Genomic DNA, 23,281 nt, shown 5'->3' on the forward strand with positions numbered 1-23,281 from the left:
TGAACCAATGCTCCAACAGTCAATATTTATCCAAAATAGGATTAACAAGCTACTTACCTTCAGTAAAGCTATATCTGGTGCATATTCTACTAACTGCAGATTACTCAACCCTTTGAATATTCCTCCGGGTGTCAGATTAGATCCAGAAACTCAAGAGAAGTACTCCTGGATACTCGTCGGTGGCATTGAGTGGCTGCACACCGACGTTGTTCCCCTCCGGAAGTGGTGACCAGGCCGGCATATAAATACCACCTAAGCATGCAGACATCAATTGCTTTCAAAGGCTTGTCCGCACACCCTCAAATACAGAGCCCATTGACAAATGGGCTTGACCATTTTTAACATCTCTAGTTTGGGACTTTTTTAGGTGGTAGAGAGTCCATTCCAAAGAACAGGGAGTGCAGTGAACAATGTGCAGGTAGACAGTGTATCAATCAGAAAGAAGCATGCCTGAAGGAAGTAACTTGCTCTTCTAATGGATACTTCTAACCTCAGATTGCTCACCTGGTGAACAGATACCAAAGTAGTACCTTCCCTAGTGGTGGGTCTGTGGAATGGTTCAAACAATAAATTCTGCCACACTAAACAGGCAAAATACCCATATTGGTGGACCCGACTATGAAGGCAGTAACAATTCATGAATGTGTGCACGCACGGATGTCCACATAGCCTGATAGACATTTAGAACAGTCACTCTGCATGCTAACGTGATAGTAACAGTCTTGACTTGAGTGGAATGAGCCCTTAATCCTTTAAGGTGGTTGTTTTTAGCTAGGACATAGCAGATTTTATTTTGGAAGACTATCCACCTACCAATGGTCCTTTTCTGCACTGCCTTGTCCTTCTTTGCTCCTGATAAGCCCACAAAGAGTTAATCATCCACTTGATGGTCCCTGGTAAAATCAACAAGAAACTGGGGGCTCAGCAGGGGTCTAAGAAATGGAGGCATTGCTCTTCTTTCAAGGGGCTGAGGCCCGACCAAGAAACTAGTCAGGGGGATGGCCTGCCTGGCATGGAAAGGGGTGACCACATTTCGCAGAAATGTAGTTAGAGTTCTCAGCACCAGTTTGTCTGGACAAAATGTTGTGTAAGGTTGCTGGATTGAAAGTGCTTGCAGCTCACTTACGTTACGAGCTGAAGTTATAGTGAGCAGAAAGACCTTTTTCAGAATCAAGAGGCATAGTTGGCAACTGTGCTTGGCCCGAATGGAGTGCACATTAGAAAAGTGAAACTTCAACAGCCAGTCATCGAGGTATGGGAAGACTAGTGCAACTAATCTTCGAATGTGTGCTACGGCCACCGCCATCACTTTTGTGAACACGGAAGGGGCTCTGGTAAGGCCAAAGGTGAGCAACACATACTGAAAATACTGCTGTGAACTACAGGTAATTATTGTGGCGGGTGGGACAAGAATATGGAAAGTCATGTGTAGCAGGTAAAACGCTATCATGCGGTCTCCAGGATCCAGTGCAGACAAGACAAGGGCTAGCATGAGCATCTTAAATTTATCCTTCTGCAGGAATTCGCAGAGGAGGCATACATCTAAAATAGGACACAGCCCTCTGCCCTACATGGGCACAAACAATTAACAGGATTAGCAACCAGTTCTTATTTCCGAGGCAGGGATTCTCTCTGTGGTTCCTGTGGTCTTAAGGGCCTGCACTGCCTACTGCAAAACAGGTGTTCCTCCACCAGATGCTCTTATGGGCGTGGAAGGTGCAGCAGGGAAGAAAGAAATGGGAGGGTGTAGTCCCTTTTGACGTGTTAGAGTACCCATGAGTCCAAAGTGATGTCTTACCATCCATGTAGGAAATGTCTGACCCTGCCTCCTACCGTATGGGGGAGTGTCAAAAATGACATCATAAAGAGAGTTTGCAATTGTGGCATACCAATTGTCCTAATCGTATTGTGGGGCAAATTTCACCCCTACATTCTGCTGTGCGATAACGACAAGGTATCAGAGTCCAAAGGGTTTGCTATAGGCTGCGCTCTTGTGGGATGGGAGCACAGTCTTGGTCCAGACGAAGCAGAGTCTGTGTTGGAAATTACCCTAGTATGACTACTCTTCCGGCACCAGCATCGATGTGAGGCGTAGGGAGTGGCATCGAAAACGAAGCTGGCAGCCAAGCTGGTAGGGAATGCAAAATCAGTTCAAAAGGCACAGATGGTACAGAGTGCAAACACAACAGGGGAAACACAACTGGGGGGCCTATATGGATTCTTGGGGCCCGATTGTGCGCCAGAGGTGAGCCAAATACTCACAATAGGGCCTCCCATTGCTTAGATGTCGTCTAAGGAGCTGGAAATTCTAACTTGCATCAGGACCAAAATTCTGAATCAGCCCTTCAGGAGTTTGGGAGTAAGAATAAGAGGCAAATTGACGGCCCTGAGCTCTCTCTGGAGTTCAAGAGAGGCAGGAAGGGGCCTATTACTGCTTAGATTTCGTGTGCTTCTTTTTGGACTCATCCAAAGGCTTCGACAGCAACAAGGAGCAGGCAGGTACAGGACCTTCCTCTTAACTTCGACCAGTCAGGGCGTGGAGTCTTCCAATCTTTGGCGGCGTAGAGTTTTGTCTTGTTGTTTCGTATTGCCTTTGGATTTATCTGTATTACAAAAAGGGGGGTTTTACCCAAAAAGTCGCTGGGACCTGGGTGCTAATTAGTAGAAAATGGGAGGGTCCCAGAGATAGAACGTAACACAACACGGTACGTAGATAACTAAATCAATTAACTTTCAAGTGTATCATCTTTAATAAAGTCAACCCATTGTCATTACATCACAATGTGTCATGTTCAAAACCATTTGACAGTAAAAAAACATTAAAGCCCCAAACAAGAAAAAGGGAAAGGGAGTGATATGTGAAATGAAAAGAGTAGGTGATTGAAAGACAAAAAGTGAATTCTATATTCAAAGCAATACATTCATTGACACTTATAAAAGGCTGCAACTTATTCACGCCAATATCACATAAGAAACAAATGCAAAATCATTCTACGGTCACAATTGTGAATCATTTTAATCTTGGTAGTGCCGGATGATTAAAGAAGTAGAGCCGTCGACGTTTCGACCCCTATATGGAAGGTTAACTTAAACCCTTATAGCGGGGTCTTCATCAGGACGAAAAGAGTATTGGGGCCAGACAGTTCATTGAGAAACGGGCCAGCCGGCACCGAATCTGTGGAATCTGAAGTATAACTCCCACGAAGTCAGCAATTGGTGGAGCTGAATGATTTCTAAAACTGCGACAGCCCACAGGTTTGCTGGCATAATCGACATTTATTATCACGCATTGGCAGCGTGTCTTTCCGCTTGGGATATCTTGCAGGTACTTGGATAGACTGCAGCCTGACCCCTACTCCCCTACGCACAGCATATCAAGTTTAACCACGTGATAACTTGACAGCTGAGGAATTCCTTACTCGATTAAACTACTAACTAAGATGGTTGAATATCCAGACCCAAGCAGCTAAAGAAATCATTCGGCTCCACCAACGTCGACGGCTCTACTTCTTTAATCATCCGGCACTACCAAGATTAAAATGATTCACAATTGTGACCGTAGAATGATTTTGCATTTGTTTCTTATGTGATATTGGCGTGAATAAGTTGCAGCCTTTTATAAGTGTCAATGAATGTATTGCTTTGAATATAGAATTCACTTTTTGTCTTTCAATCACCTACTCTTTTCATTTCACATATCACTCCCTTTCCTTTTTTCTTGTTTGGGGCTTTAATGTTTTTATACTGTCAAATGGTTTTGAACAGGACACATTGTGATGTAATGACAATGGGTTGACTTTATTAAAGATGATACACTTGAAAGTTAATTGATTTAGTTATCTACGTACCGTGTTGTGTTACGTTCTATCTCTGGGACCCTCCCATTTTGTACTATTTGGATTTATCTGGGCACAGTTGTCTCAGGCCCTAGAATCGTGCTCACCCCTCAGGCACAACAGGCATACCTCTTGAGATCTGTCACAAACGAACAAGTTACTTACCTTCGGTAACGCTTTTTCTGGTAGATACAGTATCTGCCTGTAGATTCCTCACCTTGTGAATATCCCCTTGCGTCATTAACATTCGGAAATTGTTTTTGTAGCTTCGCGCCGACATGGACGACGTCAGAGGCACGGCATCGCACGCGACTCCGCTGACGTCACCGACACTACAATAGGCCCACGCCGGCTTGATGACATCAGTTCCGCCCTTTTTTCGTTGCCTTCGAGGCACACGGACGGACCAATGACAGTAGAAATATACACAGTATACACAGTAAACAAACATCAAGGTAACACACACAGTGTGAAACAAATGCAATAAAACATTTGAAATAATCAATTCTTTGACAATAAAGTAAATACAATACAGTAACTCTGTTATAGAAGAGTGGACAACGGGGAGGCGGGTGGGTCAGTGAGGAAACTACAGGCAGATACTGTATCTACCAGAAAAAGCGTTACCGAAGGTAAGTAACTTGTTCTTCTGATAGATACATCTGCCAGTGGATTCCTCACCTTGTGAATAGAGTCCCACAGCAGTCTTCACTCCCGGAGGAGGGTGTCCACTCATCTACACCAATAAAACCTGGAGGACAGAGCGCGCAAAGTGACCTTCGCTCATCACCTTGGCATCCAAGCAGTAATGCTTCGCGAAAGTGTGGAGGGAGGTCCAAGTCGCGGCCCTACAAATATCCTCTACAGGTACACCCCTAGACAATGCAGAAGTTGACGACTTTGCTCTAGTAGAGTGACCTCTTATACCCTCTGGAGGTTCCTTACCGGCCAAAGAGTAGCAGAACTTTTTACAGAGTATGATCCATCTAGAAAGAGTGCGCTTGTGCACCACTCTTCCTTTCTTGCAGCCAGCAAATCCAACGAAGAGCTGGTCGTCCACTCGATAGTCTCTAGTCCTATCAAGATAAAAGCTCACCACCCTCTTAGGGTCCAGACGGTGTAGTCTCTCCTCCTCCTTGGAAGGGTGAGGGGGAGGATAAAAGGTAGGAAGCGTAATAGATTGTCCTAGATGGAAGGGAGTTACCACCTTAGGGAGAAAAGCAGCCCTGGTCCTAAGAACCATTTGTTCAGCATGAATGGTCAAGAATGGGGGCTTGGAACTAAGAGCTTGAAGCTCACTTACCCTCCTTGCCGAGGTGATCGCAACCAGGAAGACAGTCTTAAAAGACAAAAACCTCATGGGACACTTGTGTAAGGGTTCGAAGGGAGAACCCATCAAGTAGGTTAAAACAAGATTTAAATCCCATTGAGGCACAATAAAGGGAGTAGGAGGGAACTTATTTTTGAGGCCCTTCAAAAACCTTAAAACCACAGGAGACTTGAAAAGAGACAGCTGATCCGGCAAACAGAGAAATGCCGACAATGCTGAAAGATAACCCTTCACTGTGGCAACAGCAAAACCCTGCTGTGCTAAAGAAAGAGCAAACTGTAAAATATCAGACAAACGAGCCCTTCAAAGGGTCAACAGACTTCTCGCCACACCAAGAGACAAATTTAGACCATCTATATGAATAAATGGATTTAGTGGAGTCACGCCTAGCCGAAAGAATGACATCCACCACATCGTGTGGGAGAGAAAAGGAATTCAGGTTGGCCCGTTCAATCTCCAAGCATGAAGGTGTATTGTCTGGAGGTGGGAGTGTAGAACCTGCCCCTCCATCTGGGAGAGGAGATCTGCCCTGATCGGGAGACGGAGCGGAGGGTGAGAGGAGAGGTGGAGAAGATCCGTGTACCACACCCTTCTTGGCCAATCTGGGGCGACCAGAATAACTTGGGCCCGGTCTTGGCGAATCTTCCTCTGAACCAGAGGAATCAAAGGTATGGGAGGAAACGCGTAAAGGAGTTGATTTCCCCAACTCAACTGAAACGCGTCCCCCAATGCTCCTTGCATCGGATACTGGAGACTGCAGAATGACGGGCAGCGAACAGGTCCACCTGAGGAGTTCCCCACGTCCGAAAGACGTGACGAACCACCTCCGGGTGAAGCCTCCACTCGTGGTCGGCCGAGAATTGCCGACAGACTGTCTTCACGCACATTCAGAACTTCGGCCAGATGATTCGCCATCAGACAAAAATCTGATGGTCCTGAACCCAGGACCCGAGACGCAGAGCCTCTCTGCAGAGACACTGTGACCCCACTCCTCCCCGCTTGCTGACATACCACATCGCGGTCGTATCGTCCGTCAGGACTTTAATTGACCGACCGCGAAGAGAAGGGAGGAAGGCTTGAGGGCCAAACAAATCGCCCGTAACTCTAGAAGGTTGATGTGAAGCAACCTTTCCTCTGGAGACCAAAGACCTTTGACCTCCAGATCCCCCAGATGGGCACCCCACCCTAGAGTGGATGCATCCGTAATCACTGTGGCCACCGGGGTAGGCAGATGAAAAGGCTTTCCCTGAGACAGATTGCCTTCCACGCTCCACCAAGATAGATCCGCCGCAGTTTCTCTGGAGATCCTCACAGACTCCCTGAGATCTCCGTTGTGTTGATACCACTGCCTGCGGAGGCACCACTGGAGAGCCCTCATGTGCCAGCGTGCATGGTTGACCAAAAAAATGCAAGAAGCCATCAGACCGAGCAGGCGAAGGACCTTCAGGACTGGAACGACCGCTCCATTGTAAAATAAAGGAATCATTTCCTGTATGTCGCGAATCCTTTGAGGAGGAGGGAATGCACGACATACAGTTGTTTCCAGTACAGCACCTATGAACAGGTTGCGCTGGGAGGGCACCAGGTGAGACTTGGGTACATTTATTGAAAAACCCGACCGGTACAACAACTGAGTTGTCTCCTGCAGATGCTGGAGCACTTTCTCTGACGACTCTGCTTTGATCAGCCAGTCGTCCAAATAGGGGAATACTGGAATCCCCGACCTTCTGAGATGTGCAGCCACCACCGCCATCACCTTGGTGAAGACTCGAGGCACAGTAGTAATTCCAAAAGGAAGGACCGCAAACTGATAATGTTGCGATCCCACCGTAGAACGGAGATACTTCCTGTGCGACTTCAGGATTGGGATGTGAAAATACGCATCCTGCAAGTCGAGCGACACCATCCAGTCTTCTTCCAGCAGCGCCTGAAGAACCTGCGCAAGTGTGATCATCTTGAACTTCTCTTGTTTCAGATAAAGATTCAAGATCCTGAGATCCAGGATTGGACGAAGTCTGCCATCCTTCTTTGGAAACAGGAAATACCGGGAGTAGCATCCCTGACCCCTTTCCTGCTCTGGCACCCCCTCTATCGCACCCTTTCTTAATAGTGTCTGCCCTTCCTCCTGCAGAAGTAAGAGGTGTTCCTCCGTGCAAAAACCTTGACAAGGAGGGTAATTGGGAGGGAATTCCCGAAAGGGAAGAGCATACCCATTTTCTAAGAGATTGAGAACCCAAAGATCTGATGTAACCAATTCCCAATCCTGTAGAAAGTGGGTAAGCCGACCCCCCCCACCGGACCCGCATGATCCTGAATGGCAGATCTAGGGCTGCTTTTCTGAGGCTGGGGGGTTGGAGGAGGTGGAGGAGGAAGAGGCTTGACGTCCTCGAGGACAAGCTCTTTGCTTACCCCTGTACGACTTGTACAAGGGATTCTGCTGCTGCTGCTGTTGCTGCTGCTGCTGACCTTGCCGATAGGAGCGAAAGTAAGAGCATCCGAATCCTCTGAACCTTCTGGTAGAAGAACCCCTGGTCTGAAGTCCAAAAGATTTGGCAGTAGCCTTACTGTCCTTAAATCTTTCTAAGGCTGTATCAGCCTTTTTTCCAAAGAGTCCAACACCATCAAACGGCAGATCTAACAAAGCAGCTTGAACGTCTGCCGAAAAATCTGAAGATTTCAGCCAAGCAGATCTTCTTGTGGCAACCGCAGTACCCATAATGCATGCCACCGAATCCGCAGTGTCTGGCCCACTTTGTATCACCTGGCGAGCCGCTGCCTGTGCATCCGTTAACACCACCTCAAAATCCTTCCTGCTGTCAACAGGGATCTTAGGTGCCAGAAGACGCAGTGTATCCATGAGAGCATGCACATATCTCCCCATAAGGCAAGTGGCATTGGAACAGGCTGCCTGGATTATCAAACTTTCAGGTGAAGGATGAGAAGTTAGAAAAGCAGGGTCATTAGGAGCGACCCTGTACCTTCTTGCCACACCCTTGGAAACTGCTGCTGCTGTTATCCAAACTTCCATAATAGGCTCCGTTAAATCTTCATTAAATGGGAGCAACGGTTCCACCACAGAACTTGGTGAATGCAGAACCTCAGTCAGTGGATTGGATTTAAATTCTACTGTAGGTAGAGTCAAATTCAAAAGTTCCGCTGCCTTCCTCATAACCAAGTGATAAGGCTGAACGTCTTTTGAAGGGGCATTAGACACAGAAGTTAATTCCCACTCTGGAGAAAACTCCAGGCCACTAGCCTCCGCCAGATCCTCGAAACAGTTCTCCTCAAGATCACCTTCTTCCATCTCAGCTTGAGCCTCTGTATATCTCTGCTCCTCCATGAGGCGCAGAGCTTCCCTCCTGGACCTTTCCTTTACACGCCACGCCGTCGGATCAACCAACGACTCAGACGGAGCCGGAACCGACGTCGGTATCGAATCCGATGGTACAGAGGGTTGGTCTCGAGGTCGACTCGGAGAAGATTACGTCGGTATCGGCGTCGACTACCTCAGCGGAGCCAGGTATTGCCACTGCAGTGTCGGAACCGGCATATAGGGCATAAATGGAGCCGGAGCATAGGAGTGAGGAACTCCTACATTAAATGCTAGTGGACCCATGGGACCCGAAGGTGCGCCAGAGGGGTACCAAGCCCTTGAAAAGACGCCATACATAGCATTAAAAAACGCTGATGGGTCTTGTCCTGGGGCCGGAAAAGGTGGCCGAAGACCCTTAGGCTGACCTTGAGGAGGTTCCGAATTCGGCTCTTCCACAGGCGCAGAATCCTCACCCACAGGAACTTCTTCCTCATCCTCTAGGGCCGGAGACGGAGCTGGAGACGGAGCCGGTGACTGAACCTGCGAATCCGAAGGCGAGGCCTCACCTTCAGGATCTAAGTCTTCCTCCGGAGGAATCACCTTCGAACGTACCTTCTTGGGTGATTTCGACCTCGAGTCCGAATCCCTACCGGAGTGACGTCGGGACTCATGTCTTCTTTTCTTATGTTTCTTCCTTGACTTCGATCTCGACCTCGCCCTTCTCGAACAAGACCTCAAAGACTTTCTTTCTTTGTCACCTTTCAGCTTTGCTACCAGTAACTTGGCCTCTCTCTCACGCAGAGCCTTAGGGTTCATCTTTCGACAGGAAGAACATCCATCTAAATCATGGTCCGAACTTAGACACCAGATGCAATCTTCGTGTGGGTCCGTGATAGACATTTTCGCACATTCTCTGCAAGGCTTAAAACCGGTCTTCTTTGTCGCCATCGCGAAGGGCACAAAGAAACAGGAAAGTGATGAAAATAGCAACAAAGTTACTAAAAGGCTACAGAGATTCCCCGAAACCGTTAGCGTCGACAACGCAGAAAAAAGGGAACTGATGTCATCACGCCGGCGTGGGCCTATTGTAGTGTCGGTGACGTCAGCGGAGTCGCGTGCAATGCTGTGCCTCTATGACGTCGTCCACGTCGGCGCGAAGCTACAAAAAGAATATCCGAATGTTGCTGACGCAAGGGGATATTCACAAGGTGAGGAATCCACTGGCAGATGTATCTATCAGAAATTTGTTTACAACACTTCTAATAAGGTTTAAATATGTTCTTTTGGCGGAAGGGGTAACATAATTCCCTTGCACACTGCTAAAATATAACATTTGGTGAAATAGACAAAGACAAGAAGAGCAGAACTTTGGATCTGTGTCTAAAAGGTGCGAAAAAAAAGTAACTGGCGTCAGCATGCCTGGGTGGTGCATATATGCAGCTCTACTTAGAACCTCTGAAGAGAAAATGTAATTTCGGAGCCGCTTGGCGCCACTTACCAACGTGCAGGAATACTGCTTTTGAGTTTCTGGATTCAGTCTGACACCTGAGGAAATATTCTCAAGGTTAAGAATCTGGAGTTAGAAGTATCTATCAGATTTACTAGTTGCATACCTTCTGTATTGCTCTTGCTGGTAGGTAGCCTATCCACCCACAGAGTCATCACCTTTAGATAATCTTCGGCACCAGACTAGATGCAGAGAATTTGAGAGCAATATTCCTGAGAGCAAAATAGGTGGCACCATAGTACTCCACAGTGGGTCCTTACTACAACTGCAGTGATGGAGCGGGAGCCACAAAGAAGCACCACCCCTGAACACTGACATCAGTTTCTTAATCTTTCTCCTTCGGTGCCCTCAGACCTGGAGTACCAAAACAAAAACTAAAAAACCTGTAGATGACAGTGTGACAAAATCTAACTTGGTACCTCATTATGATGTTCAGGAGTCGGCTCAAAGGAAACAGCGAGGTGGGGGGGGGGGGGGGGGTACTCGAGAATCTGAAGATAGAAAGAGTAAATACCAGAAAGAGTGTTACCAATGTTAAGTAACCTGATCATCAGGTGGATACTTCTAAACACAGGTTACTGACCTTTACAACAGATACCACAGAAGGTTGATCAGGTAAAAACACAAAAATGAAGACAGATTATCCTTAACTGTCTCCACTGCAAGACCTTGTTGGGCCATCAATAGATCAAACAATAAGACATTCAACAGTTAGGCTTGCAGTGGGTTAGTATGACAAATGCCACAGCAGGCAACACATTTTCCCCATATGTCTAGGGGTCTAGGCTTCAAGAATGAAATAGACTACTGCGGCCAGCAGATCAAACACATTTAACAGCTGCCGCTCAATCTCCATGAATTAAAGTATACATTGAAGAGACTCTGGTGCAGCACCCTCCCCTGTTACTAAGACAGGAGATTTTCTCATGGTGGTAGCCACAAATGCTCATGCTCAGCAGCTCCGGGTACTATATTCTCCAGGCCCACTCTTAGGCTATCAAGGTGAACTGTACCTGGTACTTAGAACTAAAAGGAGTAGAGGTAGGAGGTGGAGCATAGAGGAGACCTGTACCCCCTCACAGTCTGAATCAGTCTCCAAGTAACTTTCTCACAGGAAAGTCCAGTGAGCTGTATTTGGGATACTGTGCAGTTCGGAGGTCTTCCAAGATACTAAGCAACATCTAACTGACCATAGCCCATAAAACATGGGTGTACCTGCGCAGAAGGCAAACTGCATTCAAGGGTCATATGGCTAAAAAGCCGAAGAGAACATTCTCTTTCAGAAGGCATGAACACTTTTCAGCTCTCTAACAAGCAGGCGGGATGGACAGGCATTCGGATGTACTTTACTTGATGATACAGGTTGTCAGAAACCTTTTAGAGGGCCACGGGCTTGCAGGGGCTACTGGTCCAAACTTTGAGGGTTGAGGCCTTTTACTCCTGAAGTCTCAGGCCTGAATTACTTTGGATTCTGAGCAACTTGGCCAAGTACCCCTTCTGCACAGGACTCTCAGTGCTGTGTGTGGCCGAGCAGTCCAAGATTACGTGCGGGGGGGGGGGGGGGGGCGGAGGAGGTAGAGGGGGGGGGGGGTTGGGTCGATTTGGTTGAGGAGGATACAGATTAGTGAGCATGGGCTCACAACTCGAAATGCATGTAACAGCAGTATATCAATATTCAGGCAAATATTAACGTTTATGGAAAAAGAGAAGTACTTTAATTCTACAGCTATCCACACAAAGGAGGAATACAACATTCACTAACAATTCCACAGCCCTTCCCAGAGGTCGGGCTCTAGTGTCACTTTGGTGGTTCCCTGTCCCACTCAATTCTCAAATTCGTGGTTATTCTGCATTCACTACTGGAACACTCAGGTTATACCCCAATAGTAGCCAGAGTCTAAAGAGTACACTATGACTCCAACTTAAAATAAATACTTGTTCCACCACTAGCAGCAAGTTCCCTCTGGGCCGACAGGCCCGAAACAAGTCTTACACACACCCGCAGGAGGGAAGCGTTCAGAGTTATGGAGTGTGTCCTGCCCGCTGGTGCCCGCTGTCTAGTTGTACAAGTTACTTACCTTCGGTAAAGATGTATCTGGAAGAGACGATTCTAGCAGCAGATTCCTTCACTTAGAATTATCCCCAGGCGTGAGACTGGATCCGGAATGTATTTAAAAAAATGTTGCCACAGCATCCCTGCGCGCCGGGGGGACAGCACCACGCAACTCCGCCTCTGCGTAGTTTGCGGACGTGACACCAGCGAGGTCACATAACTCTTACCCAGGCGCGCCTACGTCAGTTTTCTTCAGAGAACTTTGCCGTGCCACAACGCGGAGCCATCATACAAAACTGTGAGTATAGGAATAGTGCGCGAAAGAAAAAAGGAATGGTGGGGAATAACACCATAAGGAGCAGTGCCAAACACTGCAGTACCCAAGGCTGGGAAAAGAATAAAGAACAGAGCACAGCCCTGAACAGCCACCCTGCCAGTACAAAAATACCCCCCCCCCCTAGAGTCAATAATGTATGAAAAGTGTCATGATAACATATAACAGGACCACAACCCCAACCAATTACAATGAAGGGGAACCAGTCTGGGACAAACAAGGCACAACTGGAATCCAGGACAGCCCCAACAAAGAACGTGACAAGCCCTCTAAGGAACAAGGGCAGAGACCCAGCCAAAAGACCCCAACCTAGAGGATAGCAGAGGGGCCAGAACCCCTAGCAATGAAAGGTGCAAGAGAAGGAGGTTGTGTGTGTGTTTGGGGGGGGGGTGTTTGGCCCCAACTAGAACACAAAGGCACAGAAGTGCCTACAAACCGGTCCTCCAAAGCAGGGGGGAAGGAACAAATAAACAGGACGAACATCCTGCCAGAAAAGAGCGACAGAATGCACGCACTGAAGACATAGCCTCCCACAGGGAGGCAAATGCAGAAGACCAAACCAAACGGTCCTCGCAGAACGGGGAGGAAGGGCAGGCTGTGAAGGAATCTGCGGCTAAAATCATCTCTACCAGGTACATTGTTATTGAAGGTAAATAATTCGTACATCTGATAGAGACTACTAGCTGCAGATTCCTTCACGTAGAATAGATACCCTAGCCATACCCAGGGGGAAGGAAGGTCTGCGAGAGGACCCCCACCATCCTGGTAATAACAGAGGGTCCCACAGGGGCTGAGTCTCAAAGACAGGACAAGGAGCCCCGTCCTCCAGGCAAGGGGAACCGCCGCAAGCAGAAGACCACCAACCCCCAAGGGGATACGGGAAAAAGAAGAGGAGAGGTAGCCCGTCCTCACCCATCAGAGTAAACAAGGCAAGGCGAAAGGCGGCCAAAGCACCCCATGCCAATACAAAGCAACAAAACCTCTGCCCACGGTAAAGGCAAGAAAGAGGATCACCGAAGGAGGAGAGCAGCCTAGAGATTCCAAGGAAAAGAGGCAGAGCAAAGGCAATCCTCCCCCACCGGAAACACACCCAGTGAAGAGGGCAGCCAAGCCTAACGCAGCCAGAAGGCAAAGACCAGACAGAACGGCGGCGCCAGCAATAAGCAGACGGAAGCCGAAAAGGGCAGCTCAAAGTCACGCAGGAAAAACCGTCCAGCGCCCCGCAGGGACAGACTGCACCAGAAAGGGAACAAGAACTCAGGGACCATCTCATCCCACAGGAAGGAAAGGTAAAACTGAGTGCAAGGCCTACTGGAAGGAACGGACAAGACAAGGTTGACTGTCCCACCAAAGCGGCAAGAAGGCACAATGGTGCAGAAGAACAGTAGGTCAGCAACAGCTAGAACAGCCAGACGCAGAGAGCACCGCAAAAGGATGCGCTCAGGGCAAGCCAGACGTCAGCCGAAGCCACACTTGACGAGCCAAACAAAATGCGCCCCAAGGAGTCCAGCCAGCGGGCCTCCTGTGACGGGGGAGACAACAGCAGCGGCAGAGAGGGAAAAGCATTCTGCAAAAGGGGGCCTCTGGTAGAGGGGTGGAGGGAAAGACACACCGGATCATGTGGTGCCGGATGCTGGAGGTGCAGAAGGTGTTGGGGCACCTGGTCCCCCTTAGCGGGACGGCCCCAGGGCCCCAAAGAGAGAAGAATGGAGTGATCCCTCGAAGGGAAGCAGCAGCTCCCTACCATCACATCCCTGATGGAGAACCTCCAGAAGATGATCTGCTGGGAAATTGGTAGCAGGATCACCCATGTGCAAAATTCCCACAGCCGTGGAAACAGCACGAGCAAAGGCCACACCCGCCTCTGTAGGGCCCCGCGGAGGGGAAAGCAGCTTCTCGGTAGGCGACGGCTGCAAGCTAAGGCGGCCATCCCCTAAGCCAACCGGATGTAGGAAGGGCCAGGTCCGGAAAGAAGGAAGAGGGGCCGAGGAGTGGAGGACCTGCGGCTCCTCTGGCGAAGACCATGGAAAAAGCCACGACGCGGCGGCCCGTCTCCGGCAAGGATGAAACCAGCAAGCGCCGAACCTCTGGAGAAAAACATGCGTCCGAAGAAGAGTCAACGACCAGACGTCGGCCTGGCACCGTAGAGTCCGCTATCTTAGGCAGGACATTGTTATCCGGCGCCTGGAGAGACGTCGGGCGGCCTCCGTCACAGCGCACGGCGCAGGAGACCGGCGCTGGGCCAGAGCCGGTCTCCGGCGAAGGAGCGGCACCGAAAAGGCGCTGACCTGACCTCCGACGAGGCAGCCGCCTGCGTGGAGGGAAGAGAGGGACCCGGGGAAGGACTAGGAGTCCCCCGCTAGCCTCGACCTGTGACGGGACAAAAGGGGCCCTCCGCCGACCCCTGTGGCGCCGCCTCTCGCGCGCGGACGTCAGTACTTATACACAGCTTTTCCGCACCAGAAACGTAGAGCAATGATAAAAACTAACACTGGGGCCATGAAACTAGGACCCTCAAAGGGATAAACCTCAACCCTAGATATCGGTTCGCAGAACGGGGAAGATGGGTGGGGCGGTAAGGAATCTAATACTAACTACTGTTTCTTCCAGATATATCGTTACTGAAGGTAAGTAACTTGTGCACCTGAAAGAAACAGGTTAGTATTAGATTCCTTACCTTAGAATAGATACCCCAGCAATACCAACCCCGGTGGTGGGGCTGCGAACCAATGATCACACCAGAAAGTCCTGGAGAACGGAAAGGCCGTAAAAGCCATCTCTCAGGACTTGTCTGTCCAGGCAGTAGTGTCTAGCAAACGTGTGCAGCGAGGCCCACGTAGCTGCCTGACAGATGTCCTGCAAGGTGACTCTCCGACCCAGGGCAGTAGTAGCCGCCGTGGCCCGAGTGGAATGGGCACGTAGCCCCACAGGAGGCTCCTTTTCAGCTAGAGAATAACAAGCCTTGAGGCACAAGACGACCCATCGGGAAATGGTCCGTTTGTGCACCGCCCGTCCCTTCTTAGTGCCCCCCCACCCGGAACTGCGCTTGCGGTCCAGATAGTATGAGAGCGCACGTTTTGGGTCCAGACGGTGGAGCCTCTCTTCCTCTTTCGAGGGATGCGGAGTCGGAAAGAAGGTGGGCAAGGTGATGGACTGCCCGATGTGGAAGGCTGTGACTACCTTGGGCAGAAAGGAGGGACGCGTCTTCAGAACAACTTTGTCCAGAAGGACAGAAAGGAAAGGAGGTTGAGAAGATGGAGCCTGGAGCTCACTCATCCTCCTGGCAGAGGTGATGGTAACCAGGAATGCAGTCTTAAGAGTGAGAAGACGAAGAGGACAGTTATGAAGTGTGTCGAAGGGAGCGCACATCAGATAAGTCAGAACAAGGTTCAAGTCCCACTGAGGCATCACGAAAGGAACGGGGGGAACATATGAGTGATGCCCTTCAAGAACCTATTTACAATCGGGGACTTGAACAAAGAAGGCTGATCAGATAGCCTTAAGAAGGCGGAAAGGGCAGAAAGGTAGCCCTTGATAGTGCCCAGAGCAGAGCCCTGCTGGGCAAGGGAAAGAAGGAAGAGGAGAACCTCAGAAAGGGGGGCAGAGAGTGGATCCACAGCCTTTGCTGTGCACCATGCCACAAATCTGTTCCACCTGCAGGCGTATACCGACTTTGTGGAAAGACGCCTGGCTGCCAAAATTACATTGCAAGTCAAATGGTCTCAACTGTTGCTGCTCAATCTCCAAGCATGTAGGTGGAGACTGGACAGGTTCGGGTGGAGGACCGTCCCCTGCTGCTGTGACAGAAGGTCCTCCTGAAGAGGCAGACGAATTGGGGGAATCGACAGACATGCTGAGTAGCTCGGGATACCAGTATCTTCGTGCCCAGTCTGAAGCCACAAGGATAACTTGGGCCCGGTCACGCCTGATCTTCAACAGCACTCTGGGCAGAAGTGGTATAGGCGGAAAGGCATACAACAGACCCCAACTCCACTTGCGACAAAAAGCGTTGTCAAAAGAGTTCCACCGTGGAAATTCCAACTCACAGAACTGATGACATTGCGCGTTCTCTTCAGTGGCGAATAGATCTTATCAAGGCTCTAACCACTGCTGAAAGAGACCTTGAGCCACGTCCGAGTTCAGACGCCATTCGTGATCCATCATGCACCGACGGCTGAGTTTGTCCGCCCTGGCGTTAAGGGAACCTGCCAGGTGTTAAACCACCAGGGTCACGCCCTGATGTTCCAGCCATTGTCAGAGGCGCAGAGCCTCCTGGCACATTGTCCACGACCCCACCTCGCCCTGTTTGTTGGAGTACCACATGGCGGTGGTGTTGTCCGTGAGCACCTGCACTACACTCCCCCGGACAGAGGGGAGGAATGCTTTCAGTGCAAGCCGGATCGCCCGCAGCTCCAAAAGGTTGATGTGGAGCCGGGACTCCGTCGGAGACCAGAGGCCTCTGATCTCCGCCTCTCCCACGTGGCCCTCCCAGCCCAGGAGGGACGCGTCAGTCACAACTATGTGCTCCGGTTGGGGTAGGGAGAAGATTCTGTCGTTGACCCAGTCGCAGTTCATGAGCCACCACTGCAACTGTCTTGCAGTGCCCTCCCAGATCCAGACGTGGTCCGACAACTTGCCCTGATGCTGGGCCCACTGAAACTTCAGGTCCCACTGCAGAGCCTGCATTCGCCACCTGGCGTGATGCACCAGAAGGATGCAGGAGGCCATCAGCCCCAGAAACCGCAGCGTCAACCTGACCAAGACTCGGGATAAAGGCTGAAAGATCGGAATCAGAGCCTGAATATCCCGAACCCGCTGTTCGGGAGGATAAACCCGAAACTGCGCCGAGTCTAGAACCGCTCTGATGAAGAGGAGATTCTGAGAGGGACACAGGTGTGACTTCGGCACATTGATGGAGAACCCCAGCAGGTGTAGGAGGTCGGCCTTAGTCTGGAGGTGGCTGACGACTGTCTGGGGCGAGCCGGCCTTCAACAACCAGTCGTCTAGATAGGGTAAGACTGCAACCCATAATCTGCGCAGATGAGCTGCTACCACCGTCATCACTTTCGTGAACACCCGAGGGGCACTGGTAAGGCCGAAGGGGAGCATGGTAAACTGAAAGTGCTTGTGGCCTACCGCGAACCGCAGGTATTGCCGGTGGGCCGGCAAGACGAGGATGTGGAAATAAGCGTCCTGAAAGTCCAACGCTACCATCCAGTCTCCAGGGTCTAGGGTAGCTAAGACCTGAGCCAAAGTCAGCATCTTGAACTTCTCCTTCTGGAGGAAGCCGTTGACGTTCCTGAGGTCCAAGATAGGACGTAGGCCCTCTTAGCCCTTCTTGGGAACCAGAAAGTAGTGGGAGTAACAACCACGTCCTACTTCTAGCCCAGGAATGCGCTCGATGGCCCCCTTGGCCAAGAGGGCCGTAACTTCCTCTTGCAGAAGTTTCAAGTGATCCCCCGACACGCGGTGGCACAGCGGTGGCATGGCTGGAGGTGTCGCCTCGCAGGGGAGGGAGTAGCCCCTTCGGACGATTTGCAGCACCCACCTGTCCATTTTGATGTTGCGCCAGTGGCGGAGGTGATGGTGAACCCTGCCCCCCACGGGCGTTTAATGGGCCTAGGCCTAGGAAGGTTTTGAGGCGGATGCTGCGGGGGTGGATGTGGACTGGCCTCGCCGTTGTCCCCTGGCACCGCCATGGCGGTTACCACATCCGCTGCCGCGCTGGATGTTAGTTTGCGGCCCTTGGCTGGCAGGACGTGTGAGGGTGCCCATTCCTTGGCCACTAAAGGAGCGAAAGGCAGCAGTTTGCTGGCGCGGGCAGACAGGCCCAAGGACTTGGCCGTAGCCCTGGAGTCCTTAAAAGCGCTCAAGCGCACTGTCTGCCTTGTCGCCTAAGAGGCGACTGCTATCAAACGGCATGTCCATAAGGGTGTTCTGAACATCAGCCGAAAAATTGGCAGATCTCAGCCAGGTGTGGCGGCGAACTGCCACCGTCGTTGCAATCGCCCTGCCTAGCGAGTCCGTGATATCCAGCCCACATCGAATGGAATACCGTGCCGCATCTCGCCCCTCCGCAAGGGCTTGTGCGAGTTTAACCCGGGCCTCCTCCGGGCATTGTGGCAGCACGTCCGCGACCGTGTCCCACAGAGAGTGGGTATAACGGCCAAAAAGGCAAGCGGTGTTGACCGACCGCAACCCCACACTAAGGGGGAGAACATCTTTTTCCCGTACTGTTCATACCTTTTGGATTCCCGATCAGGGGGAGCTGTCGGGAATGCGGTCTGGAGTAAGAGGCCTGGATAACTAAGCTCTCGGGGTGGGGTGGGTGGACAGGAAGCTAGGGTTACCCGGGGCCGGGCGGTGGCGTCTGGCCACGTTCCTATCTACAGGGGGAACTGTAGCGGGCCTGGACCAAGTGCCCAACTGAACGTCAGTTAAGGCCTCATTGAAAGGCAGTAGAGGCTCCGAAGAGCTTGTCTGCGGTTTGAGGACCTCAGTGAGGAGATTAGTCCTCACGGCCGCGACGGGGAGCTTAAGAGCCAAGGCCTTGGCTGCCCTCGTCAATACCACACTGTAGGCAGCCCCCTCCTCCGTAGCCACGGTAGGAGGGGAGACAAATCCAGTGTCGGGCGTAGTGTCCAAACCACTGGCCTCCCCTAGTTCACCTGCCTAGTCCTGAAAAGACTGGCACTTCCGTGCCAGAGGGTCCTCCTACCCCTCCATGCCCATTAGTACAGGATACCATCCGATTTACACACAATGAGCATACACACGAGCTACAGGAACACACCAATTGTAATAGCTCGGGGGTTATATATGCCATAATATGTCCATGCAATTTCATGTATATAGGGCAGACTATTCAAAAAGTAAAATGCCGTATTCTACAGCATTGCAGTCGGATCAAATGCCAGACCGTGGGAGCACCGCTGGTGGAGCATTTCACCAAGTTTGGACATAAACCTGATAGCTTCAAATGGTGGGTGGTAGAGAAGGTGAAACCAATCCCGAGAGGTGGTGATTTCAGTAATATCTTAAACATTCGTGAGTGTCGTTTCATCCATCTATTTGACACCATCACACATGGCCTTAATGAATATGAGGAGCTTGGCAGACACGTTTCTACATTGAATAACGGATAGAGAGTGACACCTGTATCCTACTGTATGATCTTTGTAAATCACATGATAAATGACCTAAGTTTGATTACTACCAGATAAACATATGGCTTGTATTGTATCAATCCCTCCCTCTATGGTCCATTGTGTACAACATATCACGAAAATGTTTGTCTGTTATGAACATCATGAACACACTGAATTTAATCCATCCAGTTTAAAAACATATGTATAATCGCATTCAAACTGTGAAAATAATTGGCAATGTATATTGTTTTTTGACAATGTGATTGTTGTTATAACCGCTAATAAAGACAATCGCTGTAATTTAATTCCTGCCGTCTACCCTACAAGTAGACTTAAGTTAAAATCTATGGAGTGTTTTGATGGTAATTATTTGCGAATCGTATTTACTCATTCATTGCAAATAATGTCCCAAGTTTGTAAAATACGCGAGGCTGCAGTCTTTCCTCACTGTCTATAGACACGTTGTCAACAACGCGACTGCACGCATAGCTCCGGTGCACGTCCAAAAATTTGCAATAGGCGTCTACAGCCACCGAGTCGGCTGAGACGGGTTCCGTAGTTGGGAGAGTCACCACGGATGGAAGTTGAAAAACGATAGGTGAGAAACAATTCAATATCTAAAAGGCTTACTTTAAGACACCGCCGCTTCTAATAGGGGAGACTAATAATTGTTGGCCCTAATTTTATTTTTAATTACAGTGACCTCACCGGCACAATTCGCATAGATCTCACGACTCAGGGTTCAAGTTCAAGTTCCAAAATTTGTATAGCGCATTACTCATCCAGAGGGTCTCAAGGCGCTTGAGGGAGGGGGGTACTTTACTTATCGAATATCCAAGTTTTTAGTTGCTTTTTGAAGGAGAGGTGGTAAGTGTACCTGGTACACAACCAATGTATTTATTTACTATGGTGATGTCATTTTTGGGGTGACTTAGTAATCCTCTTATTTCAGATGAGTCACCTGACCCCAATTCTAAAAGAGAATCCCTAAAACGAAATGACTGATAGACGAACATCACAACAAAATTAATAAGTTGGGTAAGTGGCAATTAACTAACTGACCCACTATGATGTGAATGCATCTTGCTAGCTCAGGTTCTAATTTTAATCATTGCACACAGATTCACCTTCATGGTGCATGAAATCTCTGGGACACGGACCCAGATACCTCTGGTCGGATATTGAGTACCTTGACCACCTTAATCCTCATCAGGGTGAGTCCAGTTTTAATTGTTAATTATGAGTGATATCCCACACGCATGACCCTTATATCAATTTATTCTTAAACCTAGGAACCTTACTCTTCTGGTACGGAGGGTGCTCCCTTGTCCTGAAGAAGACCCGCAGGTAGAGGCTATCAATTACCCACAAGCATTAAGTCGGGTCGAAACGTCTACACCTTAATTTGAACCCCCTTGGACCACCAAAAAACCCTAGTGTGCCAACGTGTAAAATAAATGGAAATTAATCCTTAAGCACTAGGTTGTGAACCTTGAATGTGGACATGTTGATACTGTTTGAAATTATTGTACCAGTATTGTGTTTTTAAACATTGTCACCAATTCTTTTTCTTTTCTTCCTTTCAATCACACGCGTCAATCCTTGAGCACTACTCTTATGCACGTTCTTATGAGCACCCTCATTTTTCGTACTAAAAGGTTGAATTTAAAATTGTATTTGAACCTTTGAATTATAAAAGGAACATACATGTTTGGTAGAATTAAAATGAACCAATTCTCCAAGTGATTGCGTTGGGTCTTGCAATTTTATAAAGAATTTTGGATTACATATTAGGAGCAATCGAATGAAGGCTCATACTAAGTAATTAATGATTATAAGTGTGATTAATTCTCTAAATTGATTTCGGTCAAGGACCATTGTTTTTGATAACGCAATCCAGGGGAAGGGCTGTGGGAATAGGGGTAGAGAAGAAGTTAATATGAAAAGAAGGGAAGAAAGGCCAGATGAAAGTCTAAAATGTTTTCAGACAAATAGGACCGTGGATACCTGGCTATTTTTAGAACCTATTGGACAGGGAAAGGGGGTGAAAAGGGTTAAGAAATTAAAAGCTCTAAATCGCTCTCAGTTACTTACGTCATTTGCAAAATGCCCCAGCTTAAAATATGGTAGTACAGATGATTTAAAAGAAGTGGGGTTTTTGGTTAATACCAAAGGTGAAGAAATAACAAAGGTCCTTCTCCACTCAGCACTATAAAAGTTGCAATGGAAAAGGCAGAAGCTGAGATGTTAAGAGAAGGAATTAGAATACTAAAGAGAGAGGATGTGGCAATGGATAATCAAGGGAAACCATTCCTTAGAAACCATGCAGGGTTGGGAGAGCGGAAAATAAAACTGATCACCTCGGGACGGGGTAATAAGGAAGCCCTGGAAATCCCTATAATCCCTAAAAAGTTAGGGTGGGGGGAAGAAGATGTTCTGGTTGGAAATAGGCACAGAGAATTGGCATATTTGGACTGCGAGGAAGAGGGGAACTTGAGTAACATTGATTGGGAAATCGGGTTGTCGCGCAGCCTTTTCATCTTGTCCTGGAATGCTAATGGTTACAAAAGAATTATGTTCCAGGAAGGCTTTAAAAATATTCTTGGGAAGACCGATATTTTTTGCTTACAGGAGACTTGGCTGTGCAACAAAACCCCCATCACTGAAGGCTTTACATACCATGTAAAACCTGCAAGAAAGAACCAAGTAGGCAGGGCATCAGGTGGCCAGATGACGATGGTCTCCACAAGGATAGCGAAAGATATACATCCCCTTGAACTAAAGTGTAATTGGGCATTAGGTAGCAGAGTGCTGTTTCTAAATAACAACGTAGGTGGGGGAGGCCTGTGCATTATAAACTTGTACATACAGAAAGGGGAGAAAAATAAGTATTAGGCGGAGCTAGAACGTTTAAAAAAGGATTTAGAACACTTATATGTAATTTACCCAAGAGATGTGCTCCTAATACTGGGTAACTTTAACCATAGACTAAATCCCCAAAAAAACGACGCCTAGCATAGCGACTTGCTAAGAGCGTATATTATAGAGTTTGCAAAGTTCACCAGCAGTGACATCTCAAACCAAGACGTGGAGCTGGGCCAGCTGCTGGGGGCAATGGGTTTGGTCTGTGTTAATGGTAGAAAAGAAACAGATTGGCCCGCAAAGCGCACTTTTAAAATAGGGCAGCAAATGTGCCCAATAGACTATGTTTTTATCCAGGCATGGTGCTTCCACTTAATACGATACTTTGAAATACTTAGGGTAGAGGGTAGTGATCATTTCCCACTATTGATGGAACTGCAAGTAATCAGGGACCCGCTGAGACAGAAAGTGTTACAAGTAGATGTTGAATATCCAAAGCGACTTACTAACCAGATTAGTGAAGAATATATAAAGAAACTGAGCGCATTCCAGATAATAGTTGATCTAGATAATCTACTACCAGGGGAGGATATATCCTGGTATGAGGATATAATAAGGCAACTGGTAGAATGCCTCAGGATAAAAATCAAACGGGGAAATCAAGGTTTAGTAAGAAAAGCCAAATTACATCTAAATAATAAACCATGCTTCGATGAAGACTGACGGAAAGTAAAGGTCGCTATTAGGCAATATGAAAGATGCCTTAGGCGTAGCTACAATGATGCAGCATCAATAGCACTTAAGAAGTTGAGGATAAAATAAAAGGTAACTGTTAGAGGAAAGAAATGATCTTTTAAAGAAAAATGCTGGAAGAACTTACTTGAGGCAATTGAAGAAA

At 48.6% G+C, this 23,281-nt stretch overlaps 1 protein-coding gene across 6 annotated transcripts in view; it reads right to left on the bottom strand.

The window, feature by feature from the left end:
- Positions 1-23,281, bottom strand: part of BIRC6 (baculoviral IAP repeat containing 6) — a 2,386,688-nt gene that overhangs the window by 1,162,399 nt on the left and 1,201,008 nt on the right. The window lies entirely within an intron of this gene.

The sequence above is a fragment of the Lissotriton vulgaris genome, chromosome 6 (assembly GCF_964263255.1).
Source record: "Lissotriton vulgaris chromosome 6, aLisVul1.2, whole genome shotgun sequence".
NCBI lineage: Eukaryota > Metazoa > Chordata > Amphibia > Caudata > Salamandridae > Lissotriton > Lissotriton vulgaris.